The following is a 12784-nucleotide window of genomic DNA, read 5'->3' on the forward strand; positions in this document are numbered from 1 at the left end:
AAGATGGATAGAATTTGGGTAGACAAAGAGCTAAAGGGAAAGAACTTCAAGTAAAGGACTAATGTATGGTTGTAGATGTACCCTGTGGGACTGAGAGGATGAAGTTGAAATAGTTCAGCTATAAATCAAGTGAAGAAGGGGTTTCGTGCTAGAGAGCACGGGATCCAGAATAATTGGAGCATAGAGTCAGTTTTTACCACTCTACTGAGAAATGTGGGCTTCAACAAAAAGGCAAAATGAAAATTGTATGTGGATTTTTAGTAGGGAGAATGATACAACAAAAAAGTACATTTTAGGATGATGAGAAAAATGAATAAAATTTAGAAATTATTGGTATACTCAGACATCATCTGATTCAGACGGAAGGTGGTAAGCATTCAGTTAACCGTGGGAGCAGAAAGGAAAGAAGAAATCTGAAAGACTTCTGAGGAAATTCTATGATGTATTTGTCTCTCTGTATGTAGTCCTTCCCAAAACCCATTTCTTTGATTTAATAACCTTGCTTACATTCACTTTTAGCTTTATATTCTAAGAACAAGTATCTGCTTATGCTATTGAATTAGAGAATCAGTGATAAAGATGCCTACTACTTATTGGGTGCCATTTAATTTTCACAACAACCCCATAAGGTAGGTGCTATTTTTACCTCCACTGAACTAATGAGAAACAGAAGGGTAGAGAGGCTGAATAACTCACACAGCTCGTCGGTATCGAAGTTGTAAATTGAATTCAGGCCTTTCTCCCTGTCACACACCATGATATACTGCCTCCATGAACTATTACGTTTGCTAAGTTTGTGCATGCAAAGTAATTTAAAAACTGGTTTTACTTCTGATCAGTACAGTTCAGTTCAGTATAGTAGCTCAGCCGTGTCTGACTCTTTGCGACCCCATGGAGTGCAGCACGTCAGGCTTCCCTGTCCATCACCAACTCTTGGAGCTTGCTCAAACTCATGTCCATCAAGTCTGTGATGCCATCCAACCATCTTATCCTCTGTTGTCCCTTTCTCCTCCTGCCTTCAATCTTTCCCAGCATCAGGGTCTTTTCCAGAGAATCTGTTCTTTGCATTAGGTAGCCAAAATATTTGGAGCTTCAGCATCAGTCCTTCTGGTGAATATTCAGGACTGATTTCCTTTAGGATGTACTGATTTGATTTCCTTGCAGTCCAAGGGACTCTCAAGAGTCTTCTCCAACACCACAGTTCAAAAGCATCAATTCTTCAGCGCTCAGCTTTCTTTGTAGTCCAACTCTCACATCCATACATGACTACTGGAAAAACCATAGCTTTGACCAGGCAGACCTCTGTCAGCAAAGTAATATCTCTGCTTTTTAATATGCTGTCTAAGTTGGTCATAACTTTTCTTCCAAGGAGTAAACGTCTTTTAATTTCATGGCTGCAATCACCATCTGCTGTGATTTTGGATCCCCCAAAATAGTGTGTCCTTGTTTTCATTGTTTCCCCATCTATTTGCCATAAAGTGAAGGGACCAGATGCCTTGTTCTTCACTTTTTGAATATTGAATTTTAAGCCAGCTTTTTTACTCTCCCCTTTCACTTTCATCAAGAGGCTCTTTAGTTCTTCTTCACTTTCTGCCATAAGAGTAGTGTCATCTGCATATCTGGTTATTGATATTTCTCCTGGCAATCTTGATTCCAGCTTGTGCTTCATCCAGCCTGGCATTTCACATGATGTATTCTGCATTAAGTTAAATAAGCAGGGTGACATTATACAGCCTTGATGTACTCTTTTCCCAATTTGGAACCAGTCTGTTGTTCCATGTCTGGTTTTAACTGTTGCTTCTTGACCTGCATACAGATTTCTCAGGAGGCAGGTGGTATTCCCATCTCTTGAAGAATTTTTCACAGTTTGTTGTGATCTACACAGTCAAAGGCTTTGGCGTAATCGATAAAGTAGAAGTACATGTTTTTCTGCTCTTGTTTTTTCAATGATCCAACTTCTGATCTTATTTCTAATAGCTACAATTTAATATTTGTTTGTCTTGAGGAGTCTAATCCATAGGATGCCATCCAGAGGAGGATTAAAAGCACAAAGCTGTATCTACTTACTAAACTGAGATAGAGAAATAATTACCCTCATGATTTAAACCTACAATATCTTAATTATGTTACAGAAGTTTATGAGATGCTGTTCACAAAATACTTGATTCATGGCAATCACTCAAGAAATATCTATTCCCCTTTCTCTTTTTTCCCCCTCTTTTTTCTCTTCTAGTTACCCCACCTCAAAATTAGTACATTAAAATATAGGGCTTGGTTAGTTTCCTGTTGTTTTAAAGAAAACTACAGGTCTTTTGTGGAGAAAGGTGAAGCAGTAAGTCCCCCAAACTCACAAGTCCCCAGGAGGCTGTGGGTTAGGAACCGCAAAGAGATTGTGCATTTTTTTAAGAAAACAGTGGGGAATTTTAAAAGATGAAGTTTGGGGCAACAGAAAGCTCATGGCAAGAAAAGAAACTGCATGGGTTCACCATCAATAGCCTTTCATGGTGACCTTGGAGTATGAAACACTCTGTGGTTCGATTTACCTAGATAATTACATCGGTTCTGCACTGGGGTATCAGAAAGTTGTGGTTGTGCTACAGACTGAACTGCCCTTTAGAAACTGACTTTTCTCCCTGCATGAACTTCACAGTGGCAGTTCAGCCCCCATCCCAGCTGAGGGAGACCCCTCTGCTCTCCCGCTAGCTAACATGTACAGACTTAGCCTCAGGGCCACATAAATCTAGGCGTGTATCGGTTCATCTCCAAATGCCCCAAACGTATGCTCCATCAATTAGAAAGCATTAGGCAAGTGAGCCACTAGAAAGTTCAGCATAATTAGTAGCTACCATGAATTTTCATATCCACTTTTAATATCTCTAACTATTCCAGCTAAGACCTCTGGTTATTAGTTTTATTAAAAGAAAGGGGTGGGGCAGGGGGAATAAAGAAGAAAAAGACACAAACTTGCTTCCCAGGAAGGTTAATACAAGCTCTTCCTCAGCTCTCTATTCTTGATTTAAGGAACATTCTCAGAGAGAGAGAGAGCAAAGGAGTTTGGGGTTGTATGGAAAATTTGACTCAAACCAAAAACTCAGCCAACACCACAAAATGGATGGGAGTCAAATCAGATAAACAGAAAAAGAAAAGAATACAAAATATTTTTGAATGACAGTATCAAAAAGGTTAAAAAGCTGTAACAAGAACCTGATTCAAAATGTATAGACTGCAGGTTAGCTTTATCCTAACAAGGTGCTTTTAAGTATTGATCCAATGATGTTTCCTTCTCAATGCCATTGAAATGTAATCAAATGTTCACAAACATATACACTCTTCTTGGGTTTGGTTTCTGTAACTACCAACAATAATGTTTGAGAAATCACCCAAACCTCCCAGTGTATTATTCATGTAACCTAGATGTCTCATGAAAACAGAATGTACAAGACTCTAGTGCCAGTTAGCATGTGAAAATATCCGGCAAGAGTCTGTTTTCACTTCTTTGATAAACCGTATTGTCTTTTTTGGTATAATGGAAAAGGATTAGTAAAGCTTACCAAATAAACAGCAGCTTCCTTAGAGAAATTGACCTTTGTATTTCATAAAACCAAGAAATCAATCTTGAATAGAATATGGGGGTCTTTGACAGACTAATGGAGGGCAACCTTCAAGATCTATAACCATGAAAAGATGTGGTTCAAATGAGGATTTGGGCTAGTGATACATTTTGATACTTTCTATTTTAAGTACCCCCAAATTTAGATACTTATACACAGTTTATCCAATTTTTCCTGAAAATCTCTAGTCTGCAAAATTGTGTTCTTCCAGGACTTTTTGCCTGTGTTTGGCCTGGAAATGATAATATTTATAATAATATATCTTGAAATGCAGAGGTGTGCCCAAAGGAAAAATAATAATAAAAAAAGTGAACCAGACACTTTCAAACCTCAAAAAATGTTTGGTTTAGTGAGTGCTTTGAGTGAAGGCTTAGAGGGTAGGGGCAAGATACATTTTGAAAAGTCCAAACAAGTTTTTCTTATCCTTTGCTGAAGCAAGTTTGGTGTTTTTTCAAACAAAACTTTTATTATATATTGAATGAGTAATGAAAAGGGAAAAAGATAAAAGCAAGCAGAGCTTAGAATTTAACTTTTGGTGGAGGGGAACTTGAAGCACCTAAGTAGAATTTAGACATTCACATGGCAGCTCTTTTACTGTCTGAGGTTACATCACCTGTTTGATTTGAGATCAAGACCTAAATTACCAAATCGTATTGCCCTTTTCTGCTAAGTCCACATTTGAATCAGCTTTTCTGTATCAATCTGTGAGTAAATCACTTTCTTGACCACTAAAGTCTGGTCTGAGCTCCTGAAATCAACATCCTGATAACGTTAATCCGGAAAACCTGTAACTGGTGCCAACACAAGGTCATCATTAGGTGATAGCCTTTAACTTTCTTTTCCTCTGTCATCCACAATGAGGAAGTGCTTACTTCCGAGTCAACTCAAGGTCAGCAGATTTACAAGTAGGCTTGGCTTTGCCACTTTTTTCTTCATATGGTTTCTTTTCAGCTTCTTGTCCCTAATAGTCAGCTTAACACCTTTATATAATAAAAAGTTCAGATAGGCTCCACACAGAGCACTCATAGTAGCTAGCAGCCTATCCCCCTGCTATTAGCTATTATTTAACCCAACAAAAGTGTCAGAGCATGTAGGCACAAAGACATCAGTGAAAGGCACTTGCCTTGAAAGACAAGGCATGAAGGGAGACATACTGCCTGGAAACAGCGGCATGATTTCTTCTGAAGTAGGTAGCAGGCTTCCTTGCAATACCATGAGATTATCTTAAGAGATGAACATCTTGATGGTGGTACAAACATTCAGTGATACCAGTCTAGACACACATGAAGGACAGACCAGGACATGGCTTATCCATAGTCTTCCATTTTTCAGGACCACTGTCAATTCACTGCAGCCAAGTAGAGCCTATAGTCCAGTCAATTTTTTGAAAGGAAGTTATTTTATTTTATTTTTTACTTTTAATTATTTATTTATTTTACAATATTGTATTGGTTTTGCCATACCTCAACATGAATCCACCACGGGTATACACGTGTTCCCCATCCTGAATCCCCCTCCCATCTCCCTCCCCATCCCATCCCTCTGGGTCATCCCAGTGCACCAGCCCCAAGCATCCTGTATCATGCATCAAACCTGGACTGGCAATTTGTTTCATATATGATATTATACATATTAAATATACATATAAAATGAATAATTGTATAAAATATATAACCACACACACTAGAAAAAATAAACAAAAACAAAATACCATTGCTTTGCTTATTAATTTAACAAAAGAAACAATGACAATATCAATTAATTTTTAAGGAGACCAATATTAATGCAAAAAAAATAGTTATTTGAAAGGTATAGACATATTCTAGTCACCTACAGATCTTTATTACATAATATTAGTTAGAACTGTAAGACATGACCAATACTTGACCAGTTTTGACCTACCAAAAAAGACAATTTCATATGGTTCTAGCTATGTTTATTAATAGAATGGTGTAAGGATTTTCTTTGGACTTGAAAATCAGCTTAATCCTGTGGATTTTTCAGATTCAGTGCATTTAAAAGCCAAACACAAAGTTATTTGTGTTTCTTCTTTTCCTAGAGTATGTCTATCTCTTGCCCATTTTCATGGATATCAAGTGTTTCATAGATATCTGGCCCCACAGGCCAAGCTGTGGGAAAACTTAGCTGTCAACTGAGTATGAAATCAAGGATGCAATTTCTGGTTAAGCCAGTGAACTCTGCATAGTAAATACTCCTTGTTCTATGGCCATATCCTGTATATCTTGTCCCAAGCAATTAGCTAGCAGATGTCAGTCCTCTTTTAAAGCAAGACTGAGGGCAAAAAAGTCCTCAGCTATGCAAAAGCAATTACTAGTATCCTTCTAATGTCAGAACAATTTTATTTATTCAGTAACATCTTCTTACCAGGCAACAGAGAGAAGAGTATGAGCCTCAAAGACCTCACGCAAGCTCTCTGGGCCTCAGCATCTTAAAGATGGGTCAAGCCACATGAACAAGGAGTTCCCTTCTTGCTCTAAATTCTGCTTTTCACTCTTGCATTTAGAATTGTTAATATTCATGAATTTGTTAGGTTGACCTAATGAGTCAACATAAAGCTTGCTATAATCTGCCTGAATTTGTCCCAAACCTTTAAAAACATACAAATATGAACCAATGAACTTAAATTACAGTATACTTCAAAATTTGCTGTAGGAAACTTCCTATTATCACTACCTATATATACATGATTGCTCACCGTGTAAGTAGGAGACAAACCACTTAATAATTTCCAGGCCGGTGAACTTTTGCCCAACTTCAAATAAAGTTGTTATTCTCCTTTCAACAGAAGTTGAAGATGTATCAGGTCCAGTGAGACTGAGTTGCCAGAAATAAAAAAGCTCATGTCATCAACATGCTAACAGTGTCAGATCAAACTGTTCCAAGCGTTTTGTTTCCTACCGCGGGCCTTCATACGAATTCATCTCAATGAATACTAGATTTGGGTGGCCAGATAGCCACCATAAATGTGCTTCTCTTCTGAGACTGCACGGAGATGTTTTTTTTTTTTAAGAATAAGGAAGTTCATAGTAACTTTAAGGTAACATTTTCAGGGAAAAAGAAATTCCAAATTTCTGTATTGCAAATTGCCAGGGACTGAGATCAAGTCCTGATGCCACCACTGATATGCTCTGGAACTGAAAAACAAGTCATATTCTCCCACCCTCAAGGTCTTGAAACTAATGTTTTATCTGGATCCCCTATGCCATAATAATCAAGGTTTCCCAAGAACCAAGTGGAATTATATGGCATCTTAGATTCCTTCCAAAGGTGGTGTCACTGTTTCTTTCTTCTTAATTAGTTGATGACATTGCCAACTTTTCCCCAAGGCATCATATTTATTCCAGAAAATTCTTATTTAGAAAGTTCACATTACAATGATCCTGTACACTTTATCTGGATTGGCAAATTTAAGCCCCATCCACTAATTTATGTTTTATTAAAACTGATTCAGTTGAGGGAGCATATCTAAAAGCACTACAATGAAATTGCTTGAAGGCAAACTGCAAATTAAAGGCAAACTGCAAATCTAATCCCATTTATAAAAGTATATGTGGGTACAATAAATCCCATTTTTAAGTACACATGTGTGTCTGAGTGGGTGTGGATAAGTCTGGACATGCTTGCACAAAGGTAGCAAGGTAACCATGGTGTGACATAGCAATGCCCTTCACGGCCAGCATGTTGATCAGGGCAACTTTATTTTAGAAGGACGTACTCAGGCCAGTGTAGATTGTGCTATTTCCTGTCTGAGGGACAACCTGTTCTAATGAAGCAGAGAAGAGTGCGCCCCACCCTCTGTGGGTCTGGATGATGCATTTAAATTAGATGGAAGAACCAACACCTGCAAGAACCAGGGAATCAGCTATAAAGGTGGCAAGCATTCTGTAAAAGCAAAGAGGAAAACTGTGGAAAAAGAAGAAAGGAATTCAGGGAGTGTAGGGAGGAGGAGTGATACAAGGGAAATACATGCAAGCAAAATGGGAAGGGAAAGCGCAGGATTTATTAAGGAAAGAAGGTGGTGATACAGGAAAAATAATTGAATGAAGAAAATGAATCCACTTTCTAATCCTGAAAATCGAAGACAGTCATTATATAGAGAAATTCTAAAACACTCAACAGCTCAAATTAGCAATTTCACTGTCATTTTTTTCATAGTATCAAAAAAGTAACTCACTCTGACCTAACAGAGGATTTACTGACACTGTTGTGAGTGTCTAGCTTAGTAGTTACTTTTACTCTTGTAAGACGTGAACATTATTATCCTTGATGAGCAATAGAACATCTAGAAGTGTCCAGATCTGGGAGCTCTAGAACAAAGTGCATCATGGTCACTGTCTATCATTTTGGACTTGAATTCCAAGTTCTCCTTTGCCAAGAATGATGGAGGCTGTCCTATTTCAAAAATTGCCTTAAATCAGATTGCTTCCTTCAATAGGAACCAAGTGCAGTGAGACCGATGGCCAGTTTCTTGTGGGCCACCATCCTAAGCAGTGTGATTTAAAAGCAAAAAGGAAGTTCCACCTGCCAAAAGTATTCCTGATTCATTCTGCTATGATACTGAAAGGCACTGACAGAAAATGTTGTTGAAATAAGGCAAGGGGAAACACATAATATTGTTCATTATTTCATTAGAGCTAATTAGTTTAGTCTTCTGGAAGAAGACTCCACAGGGCTGAAACCAGAGCTGGCTATGTTTAATGGGAAAAAGAAGGTGTGAAAGCTCACACATGGTTGTTACTAGACAGCTTAAAGGAGGAGCAACGCCAAGAGAGGCAGACTGAGTGGTGGTCTGTAGAGGGCAGAGCAATTGGAAAGTGGTGTAAATAAGAGACTGAAAGAAAGGCCGCCTTTGGTACATAGTGAATGGAGGGTATGTGTGTGTGCACGAGTGTGATGTGCACACATGTGTGTGCTTTCCCACCGTGTGCAGTGCAACCCAGAATCACATTTGAGGGCTGCAGGGAGGAGGAGATAGTATTTAACAGCCCAGCCAGGGCTCCACTCTGTGCTGAGTGCTCATTAGTCTCATTCTTTAATCAACTAAGACAGAGGCCAGTTTCAACACAATGTCCTCTGAATACTGCTGCTTAATCCAGGATGTTTGACAGCAAAAACTTTAGTTGCTCAGTTGTATCTGAGTCCTTTGTGACCCCATCGACTGTATAGCCCATCAGGCTCCTCTGTCCAAGGAATTCTCCAGGCAAGCATACTGGAGTGGGTTGCCAAAGCTAGAGGTTTATTGTCCATTATCATCTCTTTAAGAGGTTGCTTTAAATAAACAGAGGTGAACCATAAGCTACTCTTGGTGAAACAGTGCCTGTGGTTCGCAGTAAAACTCATAAATGGTCACAGCCCTGATTGGATATTTACGATTGCTGCGCTTGGGTCTTTGCTGTCACTTTTCTAGCTGTTTCATAGATAATCTCTGTGATACAATCAATCCCATTTTACAGAGGAAGAAAGTAAGGGGGCAAAGTATTACTCAGACTACTCAGGAAGTTTTGGCTTTTAGCAGAAATCAGGCTCCCCATGCAAAAGACTGAGTCCCACTTCTCACAGAGACCATAGGGAAAGCTGAAGAGCTTTCTTTTCATTTGACTCTGAACATCTTGATCACACTCAAATTTCATAGAAACAATGGTAATTATTAAGCCTTTAAATGTGTGTGTGATTCTTCTGTTTACTGACCCTGGAATGGTGAATTGAATCTTGCATACGGTTATCATGGCTCTCAAGAAAATGTGGAGTGAGGATGAGACATGCCAAATGACCATCATTTCCAACTGATAGAGTTGGCCCTTTTCTCAAGTGTTTCTAAGAAGAGAAATTGCGTAAGGAGAATACTCCAGGGAACTAAATCAGACAGCTTGCCTCATTTATTCAGTGTGAAGAAGTGAAGATCCGGAATGTTCAGGTGGTTGCATTTACCTGATTTTAGAAATTTATCCCAATTGAGTTCAGATCCCAATTAATTTTTGGAATACACATCTCTAACATGTCTAATTGTTGAAATCTTTACAAATGGGCATAATCTTAGAGAGAAAGCCAGGCTGCTATGCAAACCAAGATTCTCCTGGTAGATCAACTTCTGTACTTTAAAGGACTGCTCTACCTTAAATCATTTGATCTATTAAAGGAAGAGAGTAAGACAATTAGGTCCCTGTAAGCACATGGACTGTTTTACAGCCTTCTATTGTATTTTAGTACCCTGATAGGAACAACTTCCTCTCTCTCTGTTAGGAGTGAAGAAAATCTAATTACAGGTTGGAAAGAAGGAAGAAATAGGAAATCAGAAAGATTAATATAGATAAGGGAGCCAAAAGGGTCAATGGTTGAATTACACAGCAGGAATTTAGCAATTAGAAGTAGAGAGGTTAAGAGGACAGAAGTAGGGGCACCTACATTTAAGAGTAATGCAGAGATTCTTCAAATATAGCAAGGTTGAGAAAGATAAAGAAAACCTGAAAAATAATTACAGATTAAAGGAAACTAAAGACAAAGTATACATGTGCTATACATAATGCTGGAGTGGACTCTATGGTAGACAAAAAATACTGTAAAGGATACTACTGGGACAGTTAAAAATTGGAATATGGATTATATATTAGATTAAAGTTTAATATTAATGTCAATTTTCTTAACTTGATAACTGTATTATGGTTATATAGTATATATTCTTCTTACATGCTGAAATAATTAGGCTTAAAGAGGCATATGCCTCCAACTTGATTTCAAATAGTTTAGAAAATAAACTGGGATAGGTGTAAGTAAATAAAGTTATTATATCTCTTTCTCTCTATGTGCATGTGTGTATTCATTTTTCTCTCCATATATACTTGTATAAATACGTATATATATGTAGAGAGAGAAAGACATACACTGAGATAATGATAAGCCAAATAGAACAAAATATAAACAGAGAATTTTGATAAAGGGTCTATCTGAATTCCTATACTATTTTTTACAACTTCTGATACTTTTGAAATTATAACAAAGTAAAAGTTTAGAGAAACTCAACACAGAGTAGAGGAACTAACCATTGCCTTAAACACACACCTATTGTATGCTTAAACACTCCTGAATACCTTGACATCAAAGCTTTCATCCATCCATAAACGGATACATCGTGAGAGAAACAGGAAAGCAAAGACTCTAGTGTATGCTGTTTCCTGTTGACTTTCAACAGCAATGGCGTGCCCTGTCATCGCTTGAAGTTGCCATTTCTATATCTTAAAAATCTTAAGATTCAAACAAAAATCCCTTGTTCCCAGTCCTAGGCAACTTGACTTAAGGTATTGACAGCTGCCGAGGACCACAGAGCAAACACCAAGGAGGAAGTAAGCCTCGTGCTCTCCAGATGCTCTATGTCCCCCCCTCCCCCCACCCCCCTCCCCATGCCGCTGAACAGCCAGGAGGGGCTGATGTTTTAGCTGCCTGTAGAAATCGTCATTCCTCAGTGGCACTGTAAGTCCTGATACTTTATGATTTCTCCTAGCAGCTTTGAGGGATTCTCCCAAACCCTTAGGGACATGATTTTTAATTGCCTTTCAGAAAGCAAGTAATATTTTGTGTCAAGGACAGATGACAGACACAGGCACAGGTACACATCCTCTCACGAGAGTGAATTTCTGAGGCTGCATGACTCACCGTCTTCTATTCAGATAGGTAGTGTATTATGTTTGGCTGGGACACAAAGCAGGTAGCTTAACTAGTCGCACGAGCATGTGGCCTTTGTCCATAGCCCAGAGGAGATCACCTGTTGGGCCCTCAGTGGAATTTTCACTCCCTGCCCAATTCAAAAGCATAGTTGAAAAAAGATGTTGTGGGTCTCCAGGTGTTTCTTTGAGTTAGCCAACTTCTGCCTTCTATTGTGTTTCCCAGAGATGCATGGTTTGAAACAGTGGTAGCTGGTGAAGCTATTGCTAAGACAGCCGAATAGGAAACGGCACGCAACCAGTCAGACTGGAGATCTCTCTCTGAGGTCATGCAGCAGCTCTCTTTCTCTTTAAAAGAGCTGCTTCTTTTAAAGATGACCTATGTCCTCAAGAGTTAGAATCAGGCTGGCTACAACTGCTATGCCTAGCACCTGCCCTACCTTCCCTCCCTCTCCAGGATAATCCACACCCACTAATGCCTTCCAAACCCTTTTACTGGGTATATCTGGTAAGTTCCTGCAGGTGAACTTCACTTCATCCTGTCCACTCTTTTTATATTCCCTTAATACTTAAACATAAGTGGATTTTTTCCTCACAAAACACGTATTCTTGAAAAGTTGAATGTAAATATAATGTTTAAAACCTCATAATATTTATTAGTCAGGTCTTGGTTTCAAGCAATAAAAATACATTTTGACTTAAGCAAGAAAGGAAATTACTAGAAGTAGGCTTCCCTGGTGGCTCAGACAGTAAAGAATCAGCCTGCAATGTGGGAGACCTAGGTTCCATCCCTGGCTTGGGAAGATCCCCTGGAGGAGGGCATGGCAACTCACTCCAGTATTCTTCCCTGGGAAATCGCATGGACTGAGGAGCCTGGAGGGCTACAGTCCGTAGGGTCACAGAGTCAGACATGACTGAAGCAACTTAGCACGTGTCCATAATTTAGGGGCCCCAGTCAATAGGAAGGCTGGAGAACAAAAGTTTGGAGGGGGGAAAGGCCAGAACCAAGGCAGTTAGAATCATGGAAACCCATGAAGCAATCCAGGTGAAGAATCTGTGTAAAGCATCCCCACAGATATCTCCACCATGGCCACAGTTGGATACCATACACTAAACAATAGCAACTGCAGCTTGTGGAATAATTTCTAAACTGTGTCTTTGCACAACCCCCTCAAAATTCAGGGTCCCCTGTGGAGAATCCAAGTGACTAAGCATCAATCACATGTTTCAACCCTAGTCATCTGCACCCTGACCAGAAGGGGTCCAGATTCTGAGGAACAAAAACAAATTCCAACATATTAAAAAAACTTAAAGGGAATTAAAATTGAGAAACTCTATTTCTGATTCATTTGCAAATTAAAAAAATATTATTTTTAAACAATTGCCACTTTGAACTTTCTCACAAACTCATGTTTTTTACATCCAGATTTATTCACTCAATTCCTCCCCCATTTTTATAATATCCTTTATTCTCTCTGAGTTCACCTGAAAATAGGA

This window comes from Bos grunniens, chromosome 5 (assembly GCF_055505025.1).
Source record: "Bos grunniens cultivar Pamir isolate PY7600 chromosome 5, Bosgru_T2T1.0, whole genome shotgun sequence".
Taxonomy (NCBI): Eukaryota; Metazoa; Chordata; class Mammalia; order Artiodactyla; family Bovidae; genus Bos; species Bos grunniens.